Consider the following 27,132-nt stretch of genomic DNA (forward strand, 5'->3'; position numbering starts at 1 on the left):
ATGAGAATAATTGAAGAAGTCAGTGATGGGTGATGGTGAATAAATAGGTAAAGGTAAGGGAGAGAGCAGAGCCGACAGCATCCAGGTAAGAGGAGAGGTTCCTTGTATATAATTGTTTTATGTATATTTGTTATTTTTTAATTCAATTGTGACAAGATTAGTTTATTTCTTTTTATATTGATTGGTTTAATGTATTGAGAAATGTATATATTGCTTCATATATATTTGATTTAATGATTTGTTTTAATATGTATAGATTGATTTTAATATATATTATATATTGATTTAATATGTGTTATGTTTATTTCTTTTATACTTTTATATGTTCTTTTTGTTTGATATTAATGAGCTAAGATATGTATTTAATGATTTAATATATTATGATATATGTGTGTATTTTGTTTTGATGTATATTATGTTTTTGATTCATTATGTATTATGTTTTGATTTATATGATGATTTGATATATATTTTATGTTTTTGTATTATTTAAGATATAAATTTATTGATATAATATGTGTTAATATATTTTTATTTGTTTTGAATAAATTTATTGATTTAATATGTATTAATAAATTTATTGATTTAATATATATCATGTTTTTAAAATATATATTCACAAATTTATTGATGTAATATATATTCTGTTTTATTGATTTAATATGTATATATTGATATATTATGTTTTGATTTATATATAAATTCAATATATGTCAGGTTTTGATTTATATGTTTTTTTATTATTTGTGATATAAATTTATTGATTTAATATGACTTAATATATTTATTAATTAAATGAATTTATTGATTCAATATGTATTAATAAATTTATTGATTTAATATATTATGTTTCAAGATATGTATTAATAAATTTATTGTTTTAATGTCTATTATGTTTTATTGATTTAGTATACATTAATGTGTTAAGATGTGTATATATTGATTTATTATATTATGACATATATATGTGAATTTTGCTATAATGTATTTTGTGTTTTTTATGATTTGATGTATATTGTGTTTTGATTTATATATTGATTTATCTATTATGTGTTGATTTATTTGTTGATTTGATATATATTACGCTGTGTATTTTATTTGAGATGTAAATTTGTTGGTTTAATATGTATTAATCTATTTTTATAAATTAAATAAGTTTATAGATTTAATATGTATTAATAAATTTATTGATTTTGTATGTATTTATTTTATTTTAATATATTATGTTTTGCATTATTTGAGATATTTGATTTAATATGTTTTCAACATTGTCGAGGCGTCGTTGTACTTTATCAAGTTCTTCTTGAATTTTTTTTGAATTAGTATCGTCACTATTATTCCTTATTTTCAATTTATTTTTCTTCTTGGCAGAACCAAATTTATTTTTTAAATAATAATTTTTTTAATTAAATAATATTATTAATATTTTTAATTAAAATTAATTTAATTATATAATTTTAAATATAAAAATATATAATATATATTTTTAATTATATAAAAATATACAAATCTCCAGGAATTTGGATTGCGCTTATATCCATAACTGTAGGAATTGGGTATGTTATATAAAAATTAGTTAATTAGTAGTTATTAAGCAAAGGGCATGATCAAAGATCATGCCCATTCACCAAGAGGCACCCAAGGCAGTATAAAGCCAGGCGCCTCCCACAAATTGTAATCATCTTCTATATGTTTAATAATAATAAATATGAATTTGTTGAATATTTGAGTTTGTCTGTGCCATCTGGTATCAGAGCAGACGATCCTCAGTCATTCCACTACTACACAGGTTGAGCCACCACTTCACTACTACCCTTCGACCCCTCCTGTTCCGCTGTCTCACTATCATCCACCATCGTCGTCTCGGTTTCGTTGTCTCTATGTCGCATCTGTTCTTCCGCCTCACATTACCTGTTGCCGTTGTAAAACCGTGCTTCAGCCATCAGTCCTGTTGCCCCGACTCCCGTTGTGCTTTCCACCGCATCCCCTTGTCGTCATCCCTTCAACCTCCTTTCTAGTTGTCCGCACCAGCAACCCGCACCTTTTGCGTTCAGTCTTACCCTCCGTCGTCCACACCAATCCTAACCACCATCCATCGCCAGTCATCAACTCGACCCCCGCACCCTGTTACCATCTTGGTCCCACCGTTTTCGTGTCTGCCTCGCATCCAGCTGCCAACCGACGTGGTCGTTGACCCGTCTGTCCATCGTCATTCAAATCGTATGCGATTTTAATTAGTGGGTATATAAACTTAATTAATTATTATATAGTTTATAACTATATAATTTATTAATATTTAAAAAGACAAAAAACAAAAATTTAAGGAAAAAAGTTTAAATTGGCGGACAAATATACACTCCCACAAACCCGTTCAATGTTGTCAATGACAATGATTGATTTCGGCAAAAAATTGATTGATCTTGAGAATAGGATTACTAACCATTCCGATGATTTTAACCAAAAATTAGTCCATCTCGAGAGTAAGGTTACCGAACATTCTGACGACACCAAGAAGCTTTAGGATACGACAAATCGGATAGAACAACAGCTCGGGCAGAACCATATCGAATCCAAAATGAATCATAATCAGACAATGACAATGTTGACCGTTATTTGTGACAAGATGAAGATTACACCCGAACAACTATTCTAGGATGATGGAGGTAATCAACAACACAATTCATCAGATTCTCATGAAAAAACTGAGTCTCCAAAAAAATCATCCATGCACCATCAAGAAAATAGTAACGCGAATTTTCAAAATAAACAGCATTGGAATTCATTCACCAATCAATACCCTCTTTTCACTCCACTGTTAGCGACGTATCAACGAAGGGCAAAAATTGAGCTACCCAAGTTCGACGGTAACAGAAAATGCAGTGTTTCATGGCTGAATAAAGTAGAATAATATTTTGAGATTTACGATATTGACAATGATGACGAAAAGATTAGGCACGCTTCCATGAAAATGGAAGGCAAAGCATATAATTGGTATATATGGTGCAAGAAGACGACACTCGCTATTAGTTGGAGAAAATTTAAGAATGTGTTCTTTAAAAGATTCCAAGGTGTCAAGGAAGAAGAGTTATTTTCAACACTCATCAGATTGCGACAAGAAGGAGATGTGGATGAATACACTCGAGAATGGGAGACCTTAGCAACACGAGTACCTAGGTTATCAGAATCTCGTCTAATCCAATCATACATCTCCGGACTTAAAACTCATCTACAAGTAGAACTTGAGCTTCATGACATTACATCAATAGAAGTAGCAAGACAAAAAGCAAAAGTTGCTGAAAAGCAATTTGAACAGATACTGCGGTCAAAACTGGAGAAAGTATATTCGAGACGAAGAATGCCCCACTCTGTGAATACAGATAATACAAGATATGTTCCACCACATCTTCGTGAAGGCGAAAAATTTAACATGGAAATGCAAAGGATGAAGGAAGGAAAATGCAAATGTTGTGGCGAAAAGTGGGACCCTAAACATAGGTGTGCTAAAGGAAAAGAGACAAAGAACCTATATAACTTTGAAGCAACTAATGATTCAAACAGTGATGAATTAGACATAGAAGGAATAGAAGATGTCCCAGAATTCTCTCCAGAACTAGATGACGAAAGCATTCCGCAAGTGTCATTATCGGCTATGACAAGTATATCACAACCCCAGACTTTAAAATTAAAAGGACATATCAAGAAGAACAACGTAATGGTTCTCATCAACACCGGTAGCACCCACAATTTTTTAGATTCAACCATGGCAAAGAGACTCAACATTTTCACATTTCCCATGCTCAACATGAAGGTGATGGTAGCCGACGGTAAGAAGATTGAAAAGGTAGGGAAATGCCATAAGGTCAAATTGCAGATTCAAGACTTTAATTTTGAATATCCGTTCTACATTGTACCATTAGGAGGAGTAGATGTGGTCTTAGGTATCCAATGGCTACGAACCCTAGGCACTTACTCTACCAACCATCAAGAGCAGTTTATAAGCTTTAAATGGGAAGGGTAGAGGTACAAGTTATATGGATTCCAAGCACCAGAAAATCAAATCGTGTCATCATCCCAGATGATGAAAATGATTCGAAAAGGAGCACCAACTTATGTAGTACAATGTCACCAATTAGAAATGTTATCTGCAAAAGTGATCAGTGAAGAGTCACCAGAAGTACAAGAGCTAATTCAGAAGCATGAAAAAGTATTCCAAGACCTGCCCATGAAAATGCCTCCTAACAAGGAAATCGAGCATACAATAGAAGTCAAAGCAAGATCAGACCCCGTCAACATCAAACTATATCGATATCCGCATCACCAAAAGACTGAAATTGAGAGATTAATCCAAGACCTTTTAAAATGTGGGATCATCTCGAAAAGTAAGAGTTTGTATGCTGCTCTAGTGGTATTGGTAAGGAAGAAGGATGGATCATTCAGGCTATGCATTGATTATAGAGGATTAAACAAAATAACAATTAAAAACAAATTCCCAATTCCCTTTATCGACGAAATGTTGGATGAACTACATGGCGCAAAATACTTCTCAAAATTGGACTTAAGGTCAGGCTATTACCAAATCAGAATCAGGTTGGAAGACATACCAAAAATTGTGTTCCGAACACACGAAGGTCACTACGAATTTAAAGTAATGCCCTTTGGGTTAACCAATGCACCAGCAACATTCCAAGCCACTATGAACGAGTTATTCCATCCATATCTTAGGAATTTTGTATTAGTATTCTTTGATGATATTTTAATTTATAGTAAAACTTGGAAGGAGCACCTACAACATCTGGATAAAGTTCTTACACTACTAAAAGAGCATCAGTTCTACGCCAAGAAATCCAAATGCACCTTTGGGAAGGAAGAAGTGGAATATCTTGGACACATAACATCCCAGGAAGGAGTAAAAGTGGACCCTAATAAAATCAAGGCTATAAAGGAATGGACCAAACCTGTTACTATATCCAAGCTAAGAGGGTTCTTAGGATTGACTGGATATTACCGAAGATTTATTAAAAACTATGCACATATAACTGCACCTCTAACAAACCTTTTAAAGAAGAATTCATTTCAATGGAATGAGGAAGCAGGAAGGTGTTTTGAAGAACTGAAGGAAGTTATGTCTAATGCCCCGGTATTGGCAACTCCGGATTTCTCTAAACCATTTATCATCGACTGTGATGCTTCTGGGTTCGGTATAGGTGCAGTGTTAATGCAAGAAGGGCATCCAATAGCTTTTGAAAGCGGGAAGCTCAATAAAAGAGAATGTCTTAAGTCCACATACAACAAGGAAATGCTCGCTATTATGCATGCACTGGGCAAGTGGAGACAATATCTTTTGGGAAGTAAGTTCTCCATTAGAACAGACCATAACAGTCTCCAGCACCTCCTTCAACACAAAACACTTTCCGAAGAACAACAAAAATGGATTGTAAAAATTGTCGCCTTTGACATGGAGATACTACATAAAAAGGGAAAAGACAATGTAGTAGCAGATGCCCTATCTAGGAAGGACGAAGAACCAACATTACTTGCAGTCTCAGTTGTTGTTCCTGAATGGCTTAATGAGATTCGAAGTGAGTATGCCAAGGATCCAGAAATAATTGTGATAATCAATAACCTTCCAGACAACTCAAAATTTGAATGGAAGAACGATATTCTATGGTACAAAGGAAGAATCTATCTGACTTCAAACTCCAAGTTTAAATCCAAGATACTCAAGGAGTCACATGATTCACTGTCAACCGGACATGTAGGATTCTTTAAAACTTACTACAATGCACGTCAAGCATTCTTTTGGAAGGGGATGAGTCGTATATTCAGAAATATGTAGCAGAATGTGACAAATGTCAAAGAAATAAAAGTGAAAATATTATGACACCTGGATTACTTCACCCCTTAAACATTCCGAATCAGAAATGAGAAGAAATATCAATGGACTTTATTGAGGGATTACCTATATCTGAGGGCAAGGATAAGATTTTCGTAGTAGTCAACAGACTCACCAAATATGCTCACTTTATTGCAATGAAGAAATCAGACTCAACTAAACAAATCACTGAGATATTCTACAAAAATATTTATAAATTACACAATTTTCCGAAAGTCATTGTGAGTGATAGAGATGCCAAATTTAAGGGTAATTTTTGAAAGGAATTGTTCAACCACATAGGAACCTACCTAAATATGAGTTCCTCTTACCACCCTCAAACTGATGGACAAACGGAGGTTGTCAATAAATGTTTGGAAGCCTACCTACGTTGTTACACTACAAAAAAAATAAAAATAAGTGGGTTCAGTGGTTACATCTCGCTGAATGGTGGCATAATTCTACTTATCATACATCAGCAAAAATGACTCCATTCCAAGCTTTGTATGGGTACAAACCTCCAAAATGGAAGGATTTAGCTACCCTCCAGACAAATATACCAACTGTTAAAAACCAACTAGAAGAAACCCAAAAAATCGTCCAAACCCTAAAAGAAAATTTAAATAATGTAAGAAACTGTATGAAGCAACAAGCTGACCGAAACAGAACCGAGAGAGAATTTGAAGTTGGAGAATGAGTATTTGTCAAGCTCCAGCCATAGAAACAGTTGTCCTTGAAACAAAAAGGAAAAAATAAATTGGCACCAAAGTTCTATGTACCATACCAGATCAACAAAAAGATCAGCCAAGTTGCATATAGTTTAAGCCTTCCAGATAAAAGTCGTTTTTACAACGTCTTCCATGTATCCTGCCTTAAAAGGGCACTGGGCGACCATCAATCAGCACAAACAATGCTTCCATCCTTAGATGATGAAGGAAGGGTCATTTTAGAACCAAAAGGTTTAATATCCACCAAAGAAAAGAAGCTTCGATCTCGTGTAATCAAGGAATACTTGATCAAGTGGAAGGACTTACCAAAAGAAGAAGCTTCTTGGGAGACTGCAACATTTCGTCAACAACATCCGTCGTTACGTATGCTTTGAGGACAAAGCATTTTTTGGGAGGAAGGCAATGTTATATAAAAATTAGTTAATTAGTAGTTATTAGGCAAAGGGCATGATCAAAGATCATGCCCATTCACCAAGAGGCACCCAAGGCAGTATAAAGCCAAGGGCCTCCCACAAATTGTAATCATCTTCTATATGTTTAATAATAATAAATATGAATTTGTTGAATATCTGAGTTTGTCTATGCCAAGGTCCAAACCTTTTCCAGTCTCTTTTCATCAATGGACCCCTTATGAAGTGAAGAAGTGCAATTCATTTTACAAATTATTACCTCTCTAATAAAATAGAGTGAATAGGGATACAATATCAAAGACACAATACTCATTAGTAAACGTCTGGTATATGAAGATATTTATACCTCTTTCCATATCGTAAGATACGAGATTGAAATCTGTATGACGAGCTAGGGTCCTGAAAGAATCAAATGAAATAAATATTACATTGAAATTCCCTAATTGGATATTGGTTCATGTTCCTTGATTCGATCCATATTCAAATGTCTTTACATTTGAATGTATGTCGAGGATAAAGACACACCCGATTTCAAAACCCTTCAATGCATCATCACCATTTTGATAAATGAAATTGATCGATACGAATTGATCATCTGATATGATGTCAGTAGCTGATAAAATAGTTGGTCGGCATCTTTATTGGCTCACATCTCTTTTTCTCTCATTTTGGTTGTCACTCTCATTTATTGGGGAACCTTAGTTTATCGAACAACGGACACGGCAGAACAAATCCACGTGACGCTTTATCGAGACAAAGTGAGGGACGGCAGGAGGGTTGTTGGGCCTATAGCAGCACAATTTCACAAGGTAACAGACGATTCGGTTGATCCAACGGTGTTGGATTGATCGTTGGTCAGAACACGGGGGCAGGGGAACGCAGTGTTATGAAAATCAAAGGACACAACGGGGTAAGGGATGTCGAGCAGACGGCGGATGTGGTGGAGGAAAAACAGGGTTTCTACGCGGCAGGCGATGAGTGAGGAACCTTGTTTAGAACATTGTGAAGGGAGAACAGGCAGTGTTCCGAAAGGTATGTCACTGAGAACAGGGGAACGAACACGCCGTTGAAACGAGTTGAAAAGTGACAACAGTGAAGCACTGAGGAAAAATGGACACAGTTGTCTTGATGAGCGAGGGTACAGGGACATGGATAGATCTAAGCGGAGTGGACAATGAATAATACGAGCAGCGAATGAATACAAAGACTGTGCAGCAAAGTAGTTTGAGATAGTACATGCAACAGTAGCTTTGATACCACTGTTAGAGATAGAACTCCAGTAAGTAAATTATGTGTAAGTATGTAAGCAATTGTATTATTGATGAAAAATATGAATGGTGATTACAATCCTTCGTGGCGGTGTGCCTATATAGGCATTGACTGGCCACGAAGGTGAATGGTCACACATTTTGACCTTTTGCCCTTTCATAATTAATGGGCCATTAATTAATTAAATTATTTAATCTATTATTTATATTATTATTTTAATATTATTATGTAATTAATATTATTTATGAATATTTTATTCATAACAACATCCCTCATCATTACCACCCTCGAGCCCATGTCATTTGGCCTTGAGACCCCTGTGTCGCCATCCACCTCATCATTCTCCACATGACACCTACTATTTGAAGGATGTACCTTGGACATGTCCTTCCCTTTAGGGGTTGGGAACACCTAATAGGGTTGTTTATTAGCTGCTCCTACCCAAGGAGGTAACACCATTACACGCTCAAAGCCCCAAATTTGGAAGCGAACCCACTATGAAGTCTCATTTATGCCCTTGATTAACAAACTTATTCACTCAATTGCACTAATGAATTATTGTGTCTAAACATGAGGAGACACATTGTATCTTATACAGGATTGCAAGTGGGTTTTCATCTTGCACTTGGCCTCCCTATACCAGATCCAAGCTCTCCATAGGATCATGATGGCATTTGTAGGTTGAGCGTTGAGAGCCATGTGCCTCCATTCATGCAGAACATTGATTGCCACACCATGGGCTTCTTCAGCACCGCTATTAGGTTATTTGTTGCCCCAGTTATTCGAGAGATGATGCACTTGGACCATGATGCCCCAACCAACTACACATTTCACCCGACACTTGGCAGTTGATCCAAGGCCTAGAGGAGGTTATGTCTTTCATAGGGAGACATGAGAGGGCATGTGTCATCTTTGAGCCCTCATTAATGGAGCATCAACATGATTTTGAGCCACTTGGAGACCCATGAGACTCATTTTGGAGCCCCAAGCCCAAAATAGGGGTCCCAGAGATGTTTTGCAACATAGTGAGGATGTCACCCTCTTCATCATGACTTTTGAGGCCCTTTACCAAAGTTCTAGCACAAGAGGCCTCAACGTTGCCTCTCTAGGCCTCTTCGCATGCATGACGTCAACCTAGAATGGGCTAGAGAGAGAGATTAATTAAATTTTTAAAGCTATCATGGTTGGCTTGTAACCATGGGTGGGTTACTTAGCATTTTAGACATGTTAGAGGAGCTTGTACACTTGTAATTCAACCTCATAGGTCTTGTATATATTAGGGACACCTCATTTGAGATCTCACTATCACTTGGGATTTTCACATACGTCATTAGAGAATTCAGACCTGCAATTTGAGGAGAAATTTGGATGTTTTTGGGATGCACTTTGATGTTTGGATCTTTATTGCTATCTTTTTGGAGCTTCTAATGTATTGTTGATGGATGGATATACTCTACATTGTCTTGTAAGTGTTTCTTTATGGTGAAATTATCTTGCAAATAATGTCTAATGCATGGAATTTGTTCTCATGATAAGAATTCGCACTTTGTTTTATTGAATATCTTTCAAAATTATAATCTTGGGAAGTTTTGCATGTGTTACTCATTGATGATGTGGAAAGAATGTTCCTAGTGGATAATGATTATATTTAATCCATGAAACTCCATTAACTAATGCTAAAGAGGGTAATTGTTGAAAGAGGTAACTAGGGCTTCCTCTTTTAGCCTCCTTGAAGGTCAATTTAGCCAATTATAAGCACCCATGACTCCATACTCCCAATGGCCTAGGCAATAATCAAGTCCCTTGGTGGTCACACACAAATTTAAACCATAATTTTTCCTTCTTTTTCTCTTCTAAAATTTGTCCTTTTAAAGATAAGGAGGCCATCTAGGGCTTGGTGCGAAATCTCTTGGAGAAGGAATTTCTGAATTTTGTTTGGATAGAACTCTTTCTTTGTGTGTCCTCTAAAGGACCTCAAATTTTGGTGGAATTACCACGGTGGATTCTCCATAAATTTTGATGTCCTAGTTGTCGCATCAAGACGAAATTCTAGAAGCTAATCCTTCAACTTAGGGATTCTCTGAAGGAAAATTCTTTAGTACTTGGTGAAGTAAATCACACAATGCCTTTTCTCCCATCTACTTTGACCCCTGGAAATACCCATTCCTCGTGTTAAATCTCAACCCTAGGTCTTGTGTAGTTATTTTCAAAGGGGTTTTTCGTAGAAAGTTTTACTAGCTTTTCCCAAGGCTTGCACTTTTGTTAAATCTTTCCATTGAATGAGCTGCCTTTCCTCACTTCAAACCTATCAAGACAATAATGTCACAAGTAAGCATTATTGGGACTCCTCCCATCAGCGGAATCCGAGAAGAGCAGGGGAATTAGGCTGTGGTGACAGTGGGCCTCTATCCCAAGTGTTGTTGTGCCCTCTAGCTTTTGCCTTTTGACAAGGCCTGCTAATTTGTGCAGCAACAAGCCCAACCTGCAAACACCCACACATGTCAGATTGAATAGCCAAACAAAATGTTATAATTGTACTGTGATATTTTTTTTTAATTCACCTACAGTCTCAGCAGCTGGTGGAGTATATGATTGGTTTCCTCAGTAATATCCTTCCAATCTTTACAGAATTATATACTCTACAGGAAAAATAAGGATAGACTCAACTCCAGCTGAAGATGAATCAGAAGATGTACGTTTTCCTGTACTTGTCTCAAAAAAACACAGAAATGTAAAAGAATAAATGTAAATGTACCTGTGTAATTGCTTATACTCCAATTCAGAAACTCGCAGTTCCCATTCCCTCGGTCTAGGGCACAATCTCTGGGTCTGATCCATCTGCAGGTACCCCAGAGGACCTTCTTGCAGCGTCCTCAAGATACCATAGAAACCATTCTAGAAAGAGGGTGCACAGCATTATGTTCGTTGTCCATTACAGCTTTAAATTAAAATTTTGAACTATGGAAGATGGCAGTCTATTTCAAGAAATTGCCAGGTTTTAGGTGATTAAAGCATGTGGATGTCAACACAAGCCACCTAAACTACTAACCGCAGTCAACTGGTGTGGCACTCAAAACCAGTTTTTGGGACAACATTTTCATATTAAATCTAGACTTATTCATAGATTTATTATGATTGAAGTTCATAACAGAACCTTGCCACCATGAATTTTCAGCATTTCTAAAATGACTCAGATCATCAGAGTTTTTTAACAGGCCCAAATCTTTGGATTTTTCTGAATAACAGTGGGATCAATGAGAATTTTGCCCCTTAAATTTCATCAAGTTTTTTTCCATCCTGTTACCAATGGAATTGGACAAATATCTTAATCCCCTGGAATTCATAAGCGTCAATTCTTCTAAACTCCCTAGGTTAGAGAGAGAATACAACAGATTTTCCAACATTTGTTCTCTCTAAAAGAAGAACCCTCAGATTCATTAGCTTGCCAGTAGCATCTAACAGATATTTTAACCTTATTCTCAGTAAAATTACTTCTTGCATTAACCAGTTATGTGCAACTTGAAGAGGCAATTCCAGAATAGTCAAATAATATGCGAGCAATTCAAGCTGCTATGCAGCGCTCCCTTGTTTCATGAGCAGGCGTTCAATATAGATAGCTAGAAAACGAGATACAGTCCTTACCTGAATGGCAGCATATGCCAGACTTTGGGAGCACTGGGCATATCCATAAACAGAGAATTTGTAAAGAAGGCAATACGGCGTCGCGCTTCTAAGTTGGCAGGAACATTCATAGCAGATTCCTTAACTGTTAGTAGCAAATGAAGCCTCTTGATCTGTCAAAATATAAAATTGCCATTCTTTTAGGGATGAATTAATTCTATGTGTTCAATATTGATGAATCGAAAATATTTACCTGCTCTTCCCATGCATCACTGGGCCGGAAAGGATAGTGCACAGCATGATTGGAACCTTCAGATGCAGATAACTGGGTCTTTTGTGTGGTTACCGCTTCGTGTGTTTCTTGCGAACCATGGGTTGAATCCAAAAATCTGTATTGAACAATCATATGAGAATTGATAATAATACAAAGAAGGTTTCTGACAATTTACAGAGAAATGCTAGAAAGGTAACTCACCTACGACCATCTTTCATGATATCTTTAGTAACCATCGCTAGCATATCTTGAAGAAGAATAATAACTTCCTCTCTTGAATTTGTACCACTTTTCAACTGCATCATGCAAATGGCCAATTAAGCTGTTCAACCAAGTTATCATCATGATATGAACAAATATGATGCTTTATTGACTGAAAACACATATACCATTTTTACAAGGCCCACAAACTTGTTGTACAGCAAAGGAAGCTCCCTCATCTTGACAATCTCCAGCAGGCTACCCTGCTCAATTTTCTGATCCACTTCTTCAATTATTTTATTAATAACCCTGAACGGAACACCAATCATGTGGGTAACTAAACTGAGATCATAATAGTTGAAGAAACAATCTAAGAGCATACTACAAATCAGAGACTTTTAAGAAAATTCTGCCTGCAGTCATAAAGAACCGTAACAATTTCCAATAAAGAAAAAGCTAATTTATGAAAGGAGACAGGCTTATCATCAAGATAAACAGGCAGCAGCTCTCAGAAAGCACCAAAAGAAGAGTATGATGATCTCTTTTCATGCAAAATCACTAAATCCTGTACCTTGTCTCATTTTCACGAATGACAATGCTTCTAAGAACATGCTTGAATGAATCATAGGATTCTTTCACAGCACATCGCATGTATTCATCAGCATTTATTCTTTTTGGCAGATCAGCATCATTTCCTCTGAAATCTTTGGCCATGTCCAATGCTATAGGTATCTGGATTTGTATGGACAAACAAAATCAGAAAAAGGAAATTGATAGGAACTGTTTTCAGTAAGAAAGAATCTGAAGAAACGAAGTTACCTTGCTAGCAAGTAAAAATGGTGGCCATTGCACAAGATTAAAACTGTGATCTGAAGAATATGGTACAACCAAGAGATCCATCTCCCTGAACAAGTAAGAAGTAATCTGGTCAAGGCCTCATCAAGTTTAGTTGCTAACTTTTAAATCTTAATTGTAGAAGTAGGATGTTCCCAATTATTTATCAAATCCTCTTCACGAAAACAGGTGATAACTTGATTCCATAGCTGGGCAAACTTTGCAGCCTCTTTCCTTTTCCCTGGCTTGGCCTGCAGCATTAAGAATGCAATTCATCATAAAAATATTACCTATCATTAAGTTAGTGTCCAGCATATATGATTCCTTGAGACATATTTATATATAGAGCAATACTGAGGCAAGAGCTCATTAGCAGGGAAGCTCAGAACTTCTTCAAAATTCTCCTTTTCAATTCTCACAATAATGACTCAATGAGTCATGACCAGGCCAGCTCTGATTCAAGCATGGCAAGCATGCCCAAGATTATTGATGTGGCAGTTAATTCAGTCACCCTAGTGTCAATTTTAATACCTGATAAACAGGTTTGAACTCAATCAAAATAAAATCCTGCCGCAGAACAAAATAGATAATTAAACACATATCAAATCTATTGGGCTGCAATTACAGAATTTTTTTAAAAAAGGGGAGGGCGAGGTCCCCATAAGAAGCTGTATTAGGCCCAATATACAATATACATTATGTACAACCATCACATCACAATCAAATCCATATACAAGCTCAATTAATACATCATAGGCTGCCTCGCAGCGCATCAATATGGGGCTCGAACGCGGACCGGGTGCGAGAAAGTCGGCATCCCCGGCCGCGAGACCATGCACTCGAGTGCAATTACAGAATTTAGGATTGACTGTTCAAAAGTGAAGACATGTTACCCCTGATATTGAGGCTTTCACTTGTGATTTTCATGGCCTTCATATTTCGGTGTGTTGATGGCCTATTCGGTAAACATAACTATTTGGTCATGTTATTGTTGACAATTGCTATATAACCTATTTCATTCCATAAGTTAATGGTCTACTTTCTCTTATATGACTTCAAAATTTGTATGTTTGTATGTAATTGATATAATCTAGATATTATATGGTTGATGCTTGAATAATTAATCATTAATGTACCATGGATGCCATTTCTATCTTGATTTATGTACAAATATGCATGCTTTCATATATTCAATGTTGTTATAGTAGCTTCAGAAGGTCTTCTACATAGGCTTTGTGTCTTAGCATGTGGAAGATGATTCATTGCTTCTTTAGGTGCTTGCTTGGTGAAGTAAGTGATTTATATCTTCTTTCCTAAGTCTAACTTAGGAAAAGTACAATAATTAAAGTCAATTAATTATTGTGGACTAAAGTCATTTTCTAAGGATAAATAATTTAATTATTAAAGTGACTTAGAAATGACCTCAACCATTGATCTCCAAGATCTTCTAGAAGGGAGATTAAGGTTAGGGATCTAGGTTTAATGAAGATTATAAAAAATCTAGCAAAGAGGCGAAGACACGAGAGAGGAGACACAACAAGAGAGCAATTATCTCTAGTGTGAGTGTCTCAATAGACTGAAGCGTAGAGGAGTACAAGAGAATTCGAGGGTGAATCCAGGAGGCCCAATTGTGGAGATTGCAGGGCTAAGTTGTTGAATAGAGAGAGGTCGATTTAATTGGGGAAGTCGATTTGCTGAAGAGCGAATTTCCTGAGGCACAGTAGAAGCTTGTAGGGAAGGCACAAGGTTGATTTGCTTGCAGATTGTTGGGCTGCATTTCTCTAGGCTGAAATCCTTTAGAGGTCGATTTCCAGAAGGTCGAATTCCTCAGGCCGAATTTATCAAATGGGAGCCGAGTTACAGGTTCCAATTATTGTACTTTTCCTTGTAATTCTCTATGGGTCAAAAACCCTACTTTCTAGATGAATAACTGATGGAGAATTGTTGTGGGTGAATTATTTATATATTGCAATGTGTTTGATATCTCCAAAAAAAATTATTTTCACTACATATATTTCTAGAGTTTAAAATACCAATAATTTTATTTTTTGGTATTTCAGAATTTATTTGGTTAATTAAATAAATTGATGGGAATAAATAATTTTCGTGAGAGAATAAATTTACGCTGGTATTATGAGATTTAACATCATATCAAAGCTTTCTAGACAACTTTGAGAGAGAAATCTGAGATCACTAGGGTTTGCAGCAACAAGTTTCTTCTTTTTATGGCAACAAAAATATTTTTAATTTTGCAGTTGGGGTTTTGTGGCCAAGGTCAATTTGTGAAGATGGCATCACTAAATAGTTGGCAATATGAAGACAGGTTGGACGAGACCATTAACTTTAGTCCCTAGAAGCAATGAATTACTATGATTCTAAAAATGAATGGTCTATGGGATCTTGTGAACACGGAGCATAATCTCAAGGATATGAAAGCAAGGTATATAATTTTGGATGGTGTGACGGATCATATAATTCCTCACATATCAGGGAAGGACACAAAACTTTAGATGTGGATAGCCCTGACCTGTCTTTATCAAACCACAAATCAAAATAGGAAGATGGTGTTGTGGGAGAAATTAAACAACATCAAGATGAATGGATCTAAGATCGTAACATCATACCTCACGAGGATCCAGTAGGCTCGTGATGAACTTGAAGTTGATGGGGAAACTGTGATTGATTCGGAGCTAGTGAAGGTAGCTCTGAAAGGTTGTGTTAAGCATTGGACCACCTTTGTGGATGGAATTCTTGCTAGGCAAGAGCTTCCTCATTGGGGCCGGTTGTTGGATGACTTCATCTAGAAAGAGAGCCCAGAGAACTCATTGATCGGAGGACAACGAAAGGGTAGTGAGGTGAAAGATGAGCTTGCTTTGCTACACAAACAAAAAAGGGCATAGGGAAAGCCAAGCAGAACCAGACTGGATGTGGACCTTCACAGAGTATAAAGGAGAAGGACATGAGCAAAGTCAATTGCTTTGCATCTCACTAGTTCGGGCATTTTTCCAGACAGTGTCCAAATAGGAAGGGCAAGGGAAAGACAACCTCGACAGCCACTACACAGATGGATGAGATAGCTGGAAAGTTTGAAAAGAATTTTGGTTTGGTGTCATACCTTTCTGGAATCGTCACCAAAGGTGTCTAGTTCATGGACAGTGGAGCATCTCGTTATATGACGGGATCTCGAGACATTTTCACTAGCATGACCAGGGAGCCTAGTGTTGGAAACACTGAGAGGGGGGTGAATCAATATTTCCTTAATTTTTCACAATTGGCTTGTTTATTTCTTCAAACATTCAAAGCATTAAAACATAAAACATCATCATCACATCAGAGTACATAGAAATTTTGTCTCAACACAAGCTTTGCATTATGTATGGTTTACATACAACTTTACCAGTCGAGCCGAAAGGAAGTACAAGACTCCCAAATGGTTTCTGAAGAGATTATAGATATAATCTAAAGGGGTCTTCAATCCCCTAGTACAAATCAACTCTCCTACTCCACACTTCAACTTTTGCTTCCTGTTGAACTTGTTGTCACTATTGTTGTTCCCACTGCTACCTCTATCCGTTGCGACACCCCCCCACCAATGTTGATGCCACCACTCTCACTGCCTCTGTTGCTGGTATAACTCTCTCTGCCTCTGTTGCTACTATCATTGTTGCCACTCTTGTTGCCTTTCCTTCTACATCTCCTACTACCACTATCCAACTTTACTGCCTCTACTCTACTTCACTTCTGTCGTCACTTCAACAAGGTCACTGCTACTATCAATCATCAAGGTCATTGTCACTGTCATACATTAATCAATGTCATGCAATCAGGTTCATTCTCACAGCATCACTATCATCACTACATCAAGGTCATGGTTGTCATCAAAATCATTGTTGTCATCAAGGTCATTGTCTTTCATCAAGGATCATTGCAATGTTAAGAACATTGTCATAGGATGAACTTTAGTATGATTTCACCCACCTGTAACAACATCATCTTCAAGCCTCCATACCTCAAACTCAATGTATAGTGAGACAATAATAGCTTGATCACTGTTATTAGTGTTGAGAAATCTAGGGCATCAAGGTTAAGTGATTTATCTTCTATTAGTGACTGCTTGTGAATGCTTTTTATTTTTCAGATTAGGATCTTATTTACTTATGTTAGTATAGTATTATTCTTCATCAAATAGCTACCAATGCATGAACCATAAAGAGACAAGAGACACATAATATAGGCTATAAGCCAGGGCCAAAACCTCTCCTACTTCAGAGGAAAACCCAAACAAATTCTTCTTCTTATAGAGATTCCAATTGACAAATACTAAGACCAAGACCCTTGACCTATTTTCCACTCCAAGACCAAGACACAAGTTCCCTTGATGAGATCCTTAGACAACGACAATCAACCTTCTATTCCTTCCCTTTTCTCGGTTCCGCTTTCACTTCGACCTCCTTCTGCTTCAAACCTTCGGCCTCATTGAATTAGGTCTACAATCCTAACTTAAAAACCCTAGCTCATGCACAAGACCTCATCTTATGCCTTAATTTTCTTCACTTTGGATAGGGTCTTCTTCTAGCTTGTCTCAGCCTCCCTTCTTGACTTGACCTTCTTCCAACTCGACTACCCAAGAGGAATTCTACTCTTCTCAGCTTCTTCTGTTGCAACTAAACTCTTGTTGCCTCACACGTGTAGAGGAAATTAACCCAAAACAGACCTGAAAAGAGCTCGGTTTATACTCTTCCCTTCTTCACTTGATAATAGGCTTCCTTAGTGAACTTCACACCTCTTACTGCAGACTTGATGATGACCAAAAATATCTTCCTGAAATGATGTCGAGCTGCCCTATTTATAGTTGTTTCCTCATCAAAATAAGCCGACTTGTTGGAGGGTGAGCCGACATGTCAATTGGAGGAGATCATTTATTCTATTTTAAGCCGACTTGAAGGAGAGATCTTGTGCTTGTCTTAGAGGGCATTCATACTTATTTTAATGACTCATACAAGATGTAACATGCCCAAGAAAGGTCCTTCATACATGACATTGACTCGATTTGACTTTTATGACTAGATGACAAATCCTAAAGGCTCACAATGGGAGCCATTACTAAAAATAAAATTCCTTGCTCGTGAAACCCATGAGACAAGCATTACAATAATAATTTTATTTTTCTTTTTTTCATCAATTACATAAAATCACAATTACACGTCATTAGGAAGACCAAACCTAGTTACACTTTTCAACAATTAGTTCATTACCTTCTGCACAGACCCTAGCAATAAGTTAGGTCTGCTAATCAACACCAATCACACCAGCCTTTGTCAAACCCTTGCATTCACAACACTTTGCAACAAAAGCTCTGGTAACCATGCTCTGTTCAAACACTACCCTTAGTCCACTGTGACTGAACACTACCAAACCCCTACATACAATAGCACTGATGTACTTTCAGTGCTGCCAATATATTGCTTGTTTTGTCAACAAAACAACTGTAATAGATCAGCTTCTGCTCAAATATCAATACTTCTTCTCTACTTATTAAGTGCATCAAGCCTTGTCAAGTCCTCTGCCATGAATCCTTAACTGCAGCCTTGTTAAGCCTGGTTACAGATCAATGTATATTTGCAACCAATACACCAACTCTCAACAAGGTGACTTTCGTATCATCAAGTTCATTATCATGTATCACATTATTGTTATGTCATTGTATTGTCACATGGATTACTGTAGACCAGATCATTGTTATACATCTAAGTAACTTCAGTTTTCGAGAGGTATATATCTATATATATATACCAAGACACTGTCACGAGCCTCGAGAATATAGATGATAGTCACATAATTATGGTTTCAATCAACTTAGTATCACAATTAGGGTTAGGCTCAAGTATTAAACTAAGAGTTCATGTGGCAATGCCTGTTCTCACTTTCAAACATCCAACAGCACATCTTCCTATAACTAAAAACATTCAGACCTTAAGAAGATTTCATGGGTCCATTAAGCAACCTAGGCAGATCATTATCGCATTACTTGTTCAGGCTTGCTGTCATTTCAGGATTGCTTCATTGTTGGTCATTGCTCTACCAAATGTCTGCTTGACTCAGGATATATGTTCAGAAATAATTATATCCCGGTTCTCTGTCTAGGGTTTTAGCATACGCTAGCTGCTGGCATCCTCGCACCACATTGTTGGTTGCACTTGATCAAGACAGACTTATACATGTCATGTTAATTCACTTGAAATTTCACCAAAACACAGAGAAAGAATAATTTCCAGAACTTGGCCACAGAGACAGTCTTTAGAACTAGTACAGGTTACTCAAGAAATCCTCAACGAATCATTGTGATGTAGAATGGCACTCAGAATGCAATCCTGGAAGAGATAACAGCGGAGGCCTCAATACTTCAGAATTTTGCATAGGTGATTGCGCGGATGAAGCTCTTACTTGATGACCACAGGGATTTAGTTTTGCAGAGGAGATAAATCTAAAGGATGGCCCAACCTGCACTGCAACAAAACTCAATGAACCCTTCAATAGCTGCAGGGATAATCTACTTCAGAGAATTTGAATCATTGTTCCAGATGAGTCTATATCATAGCTCACATGCACAGGAGTATAGGTCACAAGAACTTCAGATTTTGCACGCTATTCTTTGTGAATTAAAACGGTTCAACAAGACCGCAAAGATGAACCTTCAGAATGTTAATTTTTCTTAGGGCTATATTGTTCTTTGCTTTAGATAATTGCATTTCATCATTTACACATTTAATTCACCCTACAACATTATAACATCATTACATCATATGCAATTATGTAGAAAGAACAATATCATCAACAATGCAGTGGAATATAAAGAAACAATAGAAGAAAAGTATTCACACATAGAGACATTAGAATTGGTAGGAGACCAGGGCAAAACCCCACAAGGGGGAAAACCCTTTCAAATTCTTCTTCTTATTGGATTGTCATAAAATGTTCATCAAAGAGAGTACAATAATCCATTTCTTCATTCACAAGACTATCCAACAAGAATAACCAAACCATATCACAGAGATGAACCCAACAATAATACTAGACAAAATCATGATTCAAAAGCTTGTAGTCAACTATCAACATTTGCGATCAACTGATGAAATGAAACCCTAGGTCTTAGTGGCACAGAGGAAGAGTCATGCGTGCGGCTGGAGCTTTCGGGCCGCAAGGATAGGCTTGTATGCGTATGGTTTCAGCAGAAAAATTCTTGTGTCAACCCTACGACTAGAAACCAAAAAACCTAATTCACACATGTGAGCTCAGACCTTGCAATTTCAAACCTATGCAAACCAATTTCCCACGAACCAACTTCAAACCCATGCGAGTCAAACCAAAGAAAGAAGAATGCTTGATGATCTCCAAATGAGGGTCACGTGACATGGGTTTATAGCCATCCAAGGGTGTCCAATTTCTCTTTTGGGCTGACCTATCTTTTTGTGCACACGTGGGTTTCCATATTAAAATATATTTTTCCTTAACCAAATTAAATTCTTCCAAGGGATAGAAGGGGTCTTGCTTGATGAGGAAGATTGTCCAATGGAGGGAACTTGTCCCTGAGTTGCCAAATTAACACTCCCTCTCAGCTAGGGAGAAATTACCGACTGCAACGCATGTCCTATCACAAGTGTCTTGACATCATCAAATGTCGTCTTTGCTCATCTTTGCCCATATCTACTCATCCCTGCTTATATATGCTTATCCCTGTTAATATCTGCTCATCCCCACTTATCTTTGCTTATCTCTACTTGACTCTGCTTGTCTTTTGCTCATATGTTGAACACTCTCGAATCTAAAAGAAGAATTTGACATCAAAGGGGAGCTTAAGCTATCACCCTCAATTCACATCAATAACATCGGAGAGTTTATCTATTAAAATTGGAAACTAGGGTCAAACTCCATGTGGGTCATCTTAGTTATGGCAGCTGATATTTTTCTTGGACTCCTCTCATCGAGAGGTGTAGGATTGATCTAAAGATCATTCGATTCTGATAAGTATTCATGGAGATATGAATTTATTTGTGTTATGGGACAATTCGTCAAGGTCGGCCTACAACCAAATAACCCCCACTTGTGCTCAACGTTTTAGTATAAAAGGAGGTGGCTTGCTTGATAGTCATTTAGACACACAATTCACTCTCGATTTCTCTCCACTTGTTTTGGGTTTTAGTGGCAAGAGAAATCTAGGAGGATGAAGTCCTAGACGCAGGAGGAAAGGAGTCTAAGCATGAAGCCTGGACACAGTCATGAAGAGACCTAATACTACCCTAGCTGCAGTCCTAAAGAGGGTGGTCTAGCCACAATCCAAGAAAGGAGATCTGGCCGCAGTCCTAAAGAGGGTGGTCTAGCCATAGTAAAGAGACTCCTATTCATAGCCTAAACCTGCTCCTATACGCTGCCCTAACCTGCCCTAATATGTTGTCTAAAGGATGCCCTAACCGCAGTAAAAATGTTTAATTTTCTAAGTCTATCCGTTAGAAAATTAATATGTATTCTACTGGTTTATTTCTTCTACTTGTTTAAAATCGAACAAGTTATTTAATACATTAAATACCGAAATAAACACAATACAGGCACAACATCTACAGATCATCAACTGAAAGAAAACAAGCACACAAGTGACACCATTATTTTGGACCAATGTCCCCGGAAAAACCCAATGCGGGAAAACCAGTGCAGCTATTTAGAGGGTTATATTATTATGCAGTATATCTGAGTACAACTGGGTGCCTAACCGGCTCACCCGACAGAGAAAAATACACGACAACAATACCTCTATATCCGGAAACAGATATTGAGAAAACCTGTCCCACGAAACCCTCTCCGGCACAACTGAAGCTCAGCGCTGGCCCTTCTGGCCTCTACGTCAGCCTCTTGTTGACCTGCGTCAGCCCCAAGACCCTCTGCGTCAGCCCTCTAAGGCACCGTGTAGCCTCTGGGAGCCTTTGCATCACTCCCTTTGCCCTCTGCCCAGTATTGTCCCTGCCTCTCTGCCTCTTACTCACTGCCCCTCGCTACTAATCACTGATTCAACTTTGCTTAGCAACACCACTCTAGCAAAATGAATGATTGATCACTCTGGTGTATTCTCCAACTAACCCTCAAGCCTCTTCTTATACTTTTCTCATTCATCCATCAACAACCGAGATTAAATCTCTAATCAACGGCTAAGATTAGATTTGGTTTGATCCATGACTTTTGGAACCTTCTAACCCAATTTTTTATTAATACCCATTAATATTTTATTTTTCCTAAGTTTAGACTTAGGAACTCCATTAAAAATATTAATTATTTTAATATCTCCCAAACCGAGTACTATCTGTCCAAACCATTTTTGGGTCTTGGAGATCTCATGTGCTTTAGCCTCTCCACCAATTTTCATGGCTAGAGCACTTCCAATGCTATCCCAAATCAACACTCCCTCTTAGCGAGGACTGTGCTTTAGTAATACTCCTCACTGCACATCACACTGATTATCCGGCACCGGTACCTATGCTGATGCTAGGCCTCCCCATCGAACATCCTCTGCACTGCTGCATCCTGTATTGCTGCCCATGGGCCTGCCACTACCACTGTTGCATCCATACGACAACTCCCTCTACATTCGTGCTGCTACTGGTCCATCCTACCAACACTGCATTTGAACTGCATCTCCTCTCATCATGCTGCATCGTGCTACTACATACTACTACTGCACTGCAACTCAGTTACTGAGAAGTAAGTAACTGATCGACCCAACTTCTAACATTCCTATCAAGCTAGAAACACTCCCGATGTTGAAGCTCCCTCTACCGCTAACAAGTGCTCCCTCTACTAACCTTTGCATTGCCAACTCCCTGCATCTCACACCGTTGCAACACTCCAGTGCCTCTCGCACTATTGCAGCCTACTAGCCTCGCGTTGCCCGGGGACTCTTACACTATAGCATTCTCTGTAGCTTCATCCGCATCCCTCTCTACCTGCATCGTCAGTCCTGCTACTCCTCTTCGAGGCTCCTGTAGCAAGGTATAATCCAAGAGGTTGGGTACCTCAAGGATCCTGCACCTCATTGCCTGCAGTCCTCCTGACTGCAACTCGATGTCTCCCCACTTCTTCTCAAGTGGCACATGAACACTCATGGCACTTTCGTCATCTTCCTTGACTTCTTTCTCCGCCTTCGCTGGCGCTGCCTTAGAGTCAAAAGCCTCTCCCTTACTCTTCTTCCTCAGACACTAGTTCACAAAATGATCTAGTTCCCCACAATGGAAGCACTTGACCTTGGAGAGGTCCTTCTTCTTCCTCTTCTCCTGCTTTCTCGCAGATGCTAGAGTCGCATCCTCTTCTTCCTCCTTCTTGATCCTGACCCCTTTGCCGCTACTCCCCGCCTTGGTCAACCGTCTGATCTCTTCTTGACGAAGAGCCACCCATGGTTCTTCCCAATCCGGAAGACTTGTCCTGCCCAGTATGCTCTGGACAAATACCTCCCAATCCTCGGAGACTGTGTTAACTGCAGTCCTCACCATCAATTCCTCATCCGGCATGGCCCCTATGGAAGTTAGCTGGTCACGGATCTCCTTTAACCAACCAAGGAAGACATCTATCTGCTCTCCCTTCTGCATCTAGTATGCCCTTAGATGATTCGCCAAGAGCATCTTCCTCTGCACAGAAGTATGTTGGTACAATGTTTTCAAAGTGTCCCACATCTCCTTTGTCATTTCCTTCTCGGCAATATGTGGTACCACATGATCCTTGACCCCATCAAGGATAATGTACTTTGCTTTAGCCATTGCCTCCTCGTACCTATCATTTGCTACCAGGTCAACTGGGATAACCATCGTTCTCAAGGCGAAGCCCTTGATGCGATGTCTATCTAGAATGGAAAACAATCCTGGCCTTCCAGACCACAAAGTTGGATGCTCCGCCCAACCTATCCCAATCTCTCAACGCATTCACGACCATCTCTCTACTCTTCTCTGACGACTCCTCCGAGTCTCTCTACTTCCCGTCTGGAAGTTCTCTTTTGGACTCCCTCTTAGTCCTGATTTCCCTCCTGGAAATCCTTCTGCCAACGTCAAGTTGCCCCACTCCGATCGTCTATGCAACTGCAACACTGATCCGGATTCCTTGGCTAGAAATTTGCCTCGGCAGCAACTCCCTCCACCTTGGTCTTGCCCTGTTAGGTACTATTCTGACCACAGTACCCCACCAGCTTCGCTCCGCAAACTATCCACAGCCTCCTGTGCCCCAGCAACTGAAGGATTGAGCCTCTTGGCTCTGCGCAATCTCGGCATCGGCAAACCAGCTCCCTCAGCCAACTGTGTCAACCCACCTGGCCTCTGCGGGAGCTTGTTTTTGCCCTCCTCAGCCTCTACGCTGCCTCTCTCTGGCCCAGACTGATGATGCAGTCCCTCTACATCACTCCTTCCTTTGTTGCTTTTTGCAAAGATCAACTCTGTCACTCGGGACAGATGAATCTATTGCTCTGCTAAGATGATGCCTTTAGTTATCCTGTGATCTGCAACCACACTCTAATACCATGTTGATTTTCTAAGTCTATCTGTTAGAAAATTAATCTGTATTCTGCTGGTTTATTTCTTCTACTTGTTTAAAATCGAACAAGTTATTTAATACATTAAATACCGAAATAAACACAATACAATCACAACACCTATAGATCATCAACTGAAAGAAAACAAGCACACAAGTGACACCGTTATTTTGGACCAATGTCCCCGGAAAAACCCAATGTAGGAAGAACGATGCAGCTATTTCAGAGGGTTATATTATTATGTCGTCTATCTGAGTACAACTGGGTGCCTAACCGACTCACCTAACAGAGAAAAATACACGGTAGCAATACCTCCATATCCGAAAACAGGTATTCAGAAAACCTGTCCCACGAAACCCTCTCCAACACAACTGAAGCTCAGCGCTGGCCCTTCTGGCCTCTGTGTCAGCCTCCTGCTAACCTGCGTCAGCCCCAGGACCCTCTGCATCAACCCTCTAAGGCACTGCACAGCCTCTGGGAGCCTCTGCGTCACTCCCTCTACCCTCTGCGTGGATGACGCAGTCTCTCTGGGCTTTGTGCTGCCTCTGTTGGGCTCTGCATAGCCTGGACTAACTGCTGCTCTCGCTCTCTCTGCTTTTGTGCTGGTCTCCCAGTATTGTCCCTGCCTCTCTGCCTCGTACTCACTACCCCTCGCTGTTGATCACTAATTCAACTTTGCTTAACAACCCCGCTCTAGCAAAATGAATGATTGATCACTCTGGTGTATTCTCCAACTGACCCTCAAACCTCTTCTTATACTTTTCTCATTGGTCCATCAATGGCCAAGATTAAATCTCTAATCAACGGCTAAGATTAGATTTGGTTTGATCCATGTCTTTTGGAACCTTCTAACCCAATTTTATATTAATACCCATTAATATTTTATTTTTCCTAAGTTTAGACTTAGGAACTCCATTAAAAATATTAATTATTTTAATATCTCCCAAACCGAGTACAATCTGTCCAAACCATTTTTGGATCTTGGAGATCTCATATGCTTTAGCCTCTCCACCAATTTTCATGGCTAGAGCACATTCGATGCTAACCCAAATCAACACAAAAGAGGCTACTTAGTTGCAACAAAGTAGGGAGATCTATCCACTGTTTAGGGGAACTTCTATACGCAGCAAGGCAACTCTAATCCGTAGACATGAGAAGGCCTTAAAGTAGCCCTAGCCGCAGATCTAAGGAAGAGTTAAATGTGCCCTAGCTGCTGTCTATACATAGCTAAACGCAATCACAGAGATGATGGCAGAATTCCCTAGCCGCAGCAAGAAGAGACAGCGTGGTAAGGCCACTTCAGGACAACATGGAGAGCCTAGATTACAGGCCAAGTTGCTGTGGGAGTGCGGATTAGTTTGAGGGTCCAAATAGGCCCAAGAACCGAGTTGTCTCAAGGATCAAGGAACTGTGTGTAGGGTTGTTGAGGCCAAGCCTAATCAAGGTTGTTTGGACTGCAATCAAGGGGTTTTGGAGTAAGCTGGAGATGACAGTTGAACTGTGATAGGCAACAGGCCTAATCACCTCAGAACAAGAGACAACGTGGATAGGTTTGGGGCAGATTTGTGTCCAGAACAACAGCACGGTTGAAGAGAAGTCTCCCTTGCCTAGGCCGCATATTATAAGGGTTGCTTGATGAATTTGTTAGGGTTGTTGTAGCAATCAGTCACTGTAATCAGTTTCGTTGTTCGAAGACATTGCCATTGCTATGTGCTAGGCCGCAGGCCATAGCACCATAGAAAGCAACCTTGGTGTCTTATGATGAATGTTGTAAGTAGACAACATTGTATGTGACAGCAGTATGCATAGTGCAACACTACACAAAGCAGCATGATGAAAGGTATGCAACATGATGATGTAAAGGGGCACAACATGGTGTGATGCATGGTGCAGCTCAGTGATGCTGGACATGGTATGATGGTGCAGCACAATGATAGGTGCCGCATGGTGATGGAATCACCTTGGAAGATCAGTTGAAGCAGCATGCCTTCAACTGAGTTCAGTTAAGCTACCTCATGTGTCATCTTCTTAGAGATGATCTCTGCTCTTATTTAGATAAGTCAAAATGTTGACTTCTGATGTATATGTACTCTCTCTCTCTTTGTGAACTATTGAAGAACATATAAGAAGAATTGATCAAGGGTTTCCCCACATTGGGGTTTGTCCCTGGCTAGCACCACATCTTGTGTCCTCTTGTCTTGGCTTGTCTTTTGCGATTTATGTTTATGTTCTATCTGCATTTTACTACCATGCTAAATGTGATTGCTAATCTGGAACTGATATTGAGCTAATATGGAAAATTGAAGTAAATTTGCTATCAGCATAGAACATGCCTAAAATTAACATGGTATCAGAGCAGAGGTGAA

The 27,132-nt window shown here is 38.8% G+C and overlaps 1 pseudogene across 1 annotated transcript in view; it reads right to left on the reverse strand.

Moving 5' to 3' along the window:
- The window catches only part of LOC149169176 (callose synthase 3-like), a 45,994-nt pseudogene extending 32,012 nt beyond the window's left edge, over nucleotides 1-13,982 (reverse strand). The window contains exons 1-9 of the transcript XR_016259196.1: nucleotides 13,905-13,982; nucleotides 13,741-13,776; nucleotides 13,369-13,460; nucleotides 13,195-13,282; nucleotides 12,947-13,107; nucleotides 12,564-12,684; nucleotides 12,376-12,470; nucleotides 12,154-12,289; nucleotides 11,922-12,073 (exon numbers count right to left, since the gene is read on the reverse strand). The product of XR_016259196.1 is annotated as a callose synthase 3-like (transcript). The remainder of the gene's footprint in view (nucleotides 1-11,921; nucleotides 12,074-12,153; nucleotides 12,290-12,375; nucleotides 12,471-12,563; nucleotides 12,685-12,946; nucleotides 13,108-13,194; nucleotides 13,283-13,368; nucleotides 13,461-13,740; nucleotides 13,777-13,904) is intronic.
- Nucleotides 13,983-27,132: the final 13,150 nt, after the last annotated feature.

The sequence above is a fragment of the Pinus tabuliformis genome, chromosome 4_2, assembly GCF_031772625.1.
Source record: "Pinus tabuliformis cultivar Carrire ecotype Pingquan chromosome 4_2, CPIR1, whole genome shotgun sequence".
Lineage (NCBI taxonomy): Eukaryota > Viridiplantae > Streptophyta > Pinopsida > Pinales > Pinaceae > Pinus > Pinus tabuliformis.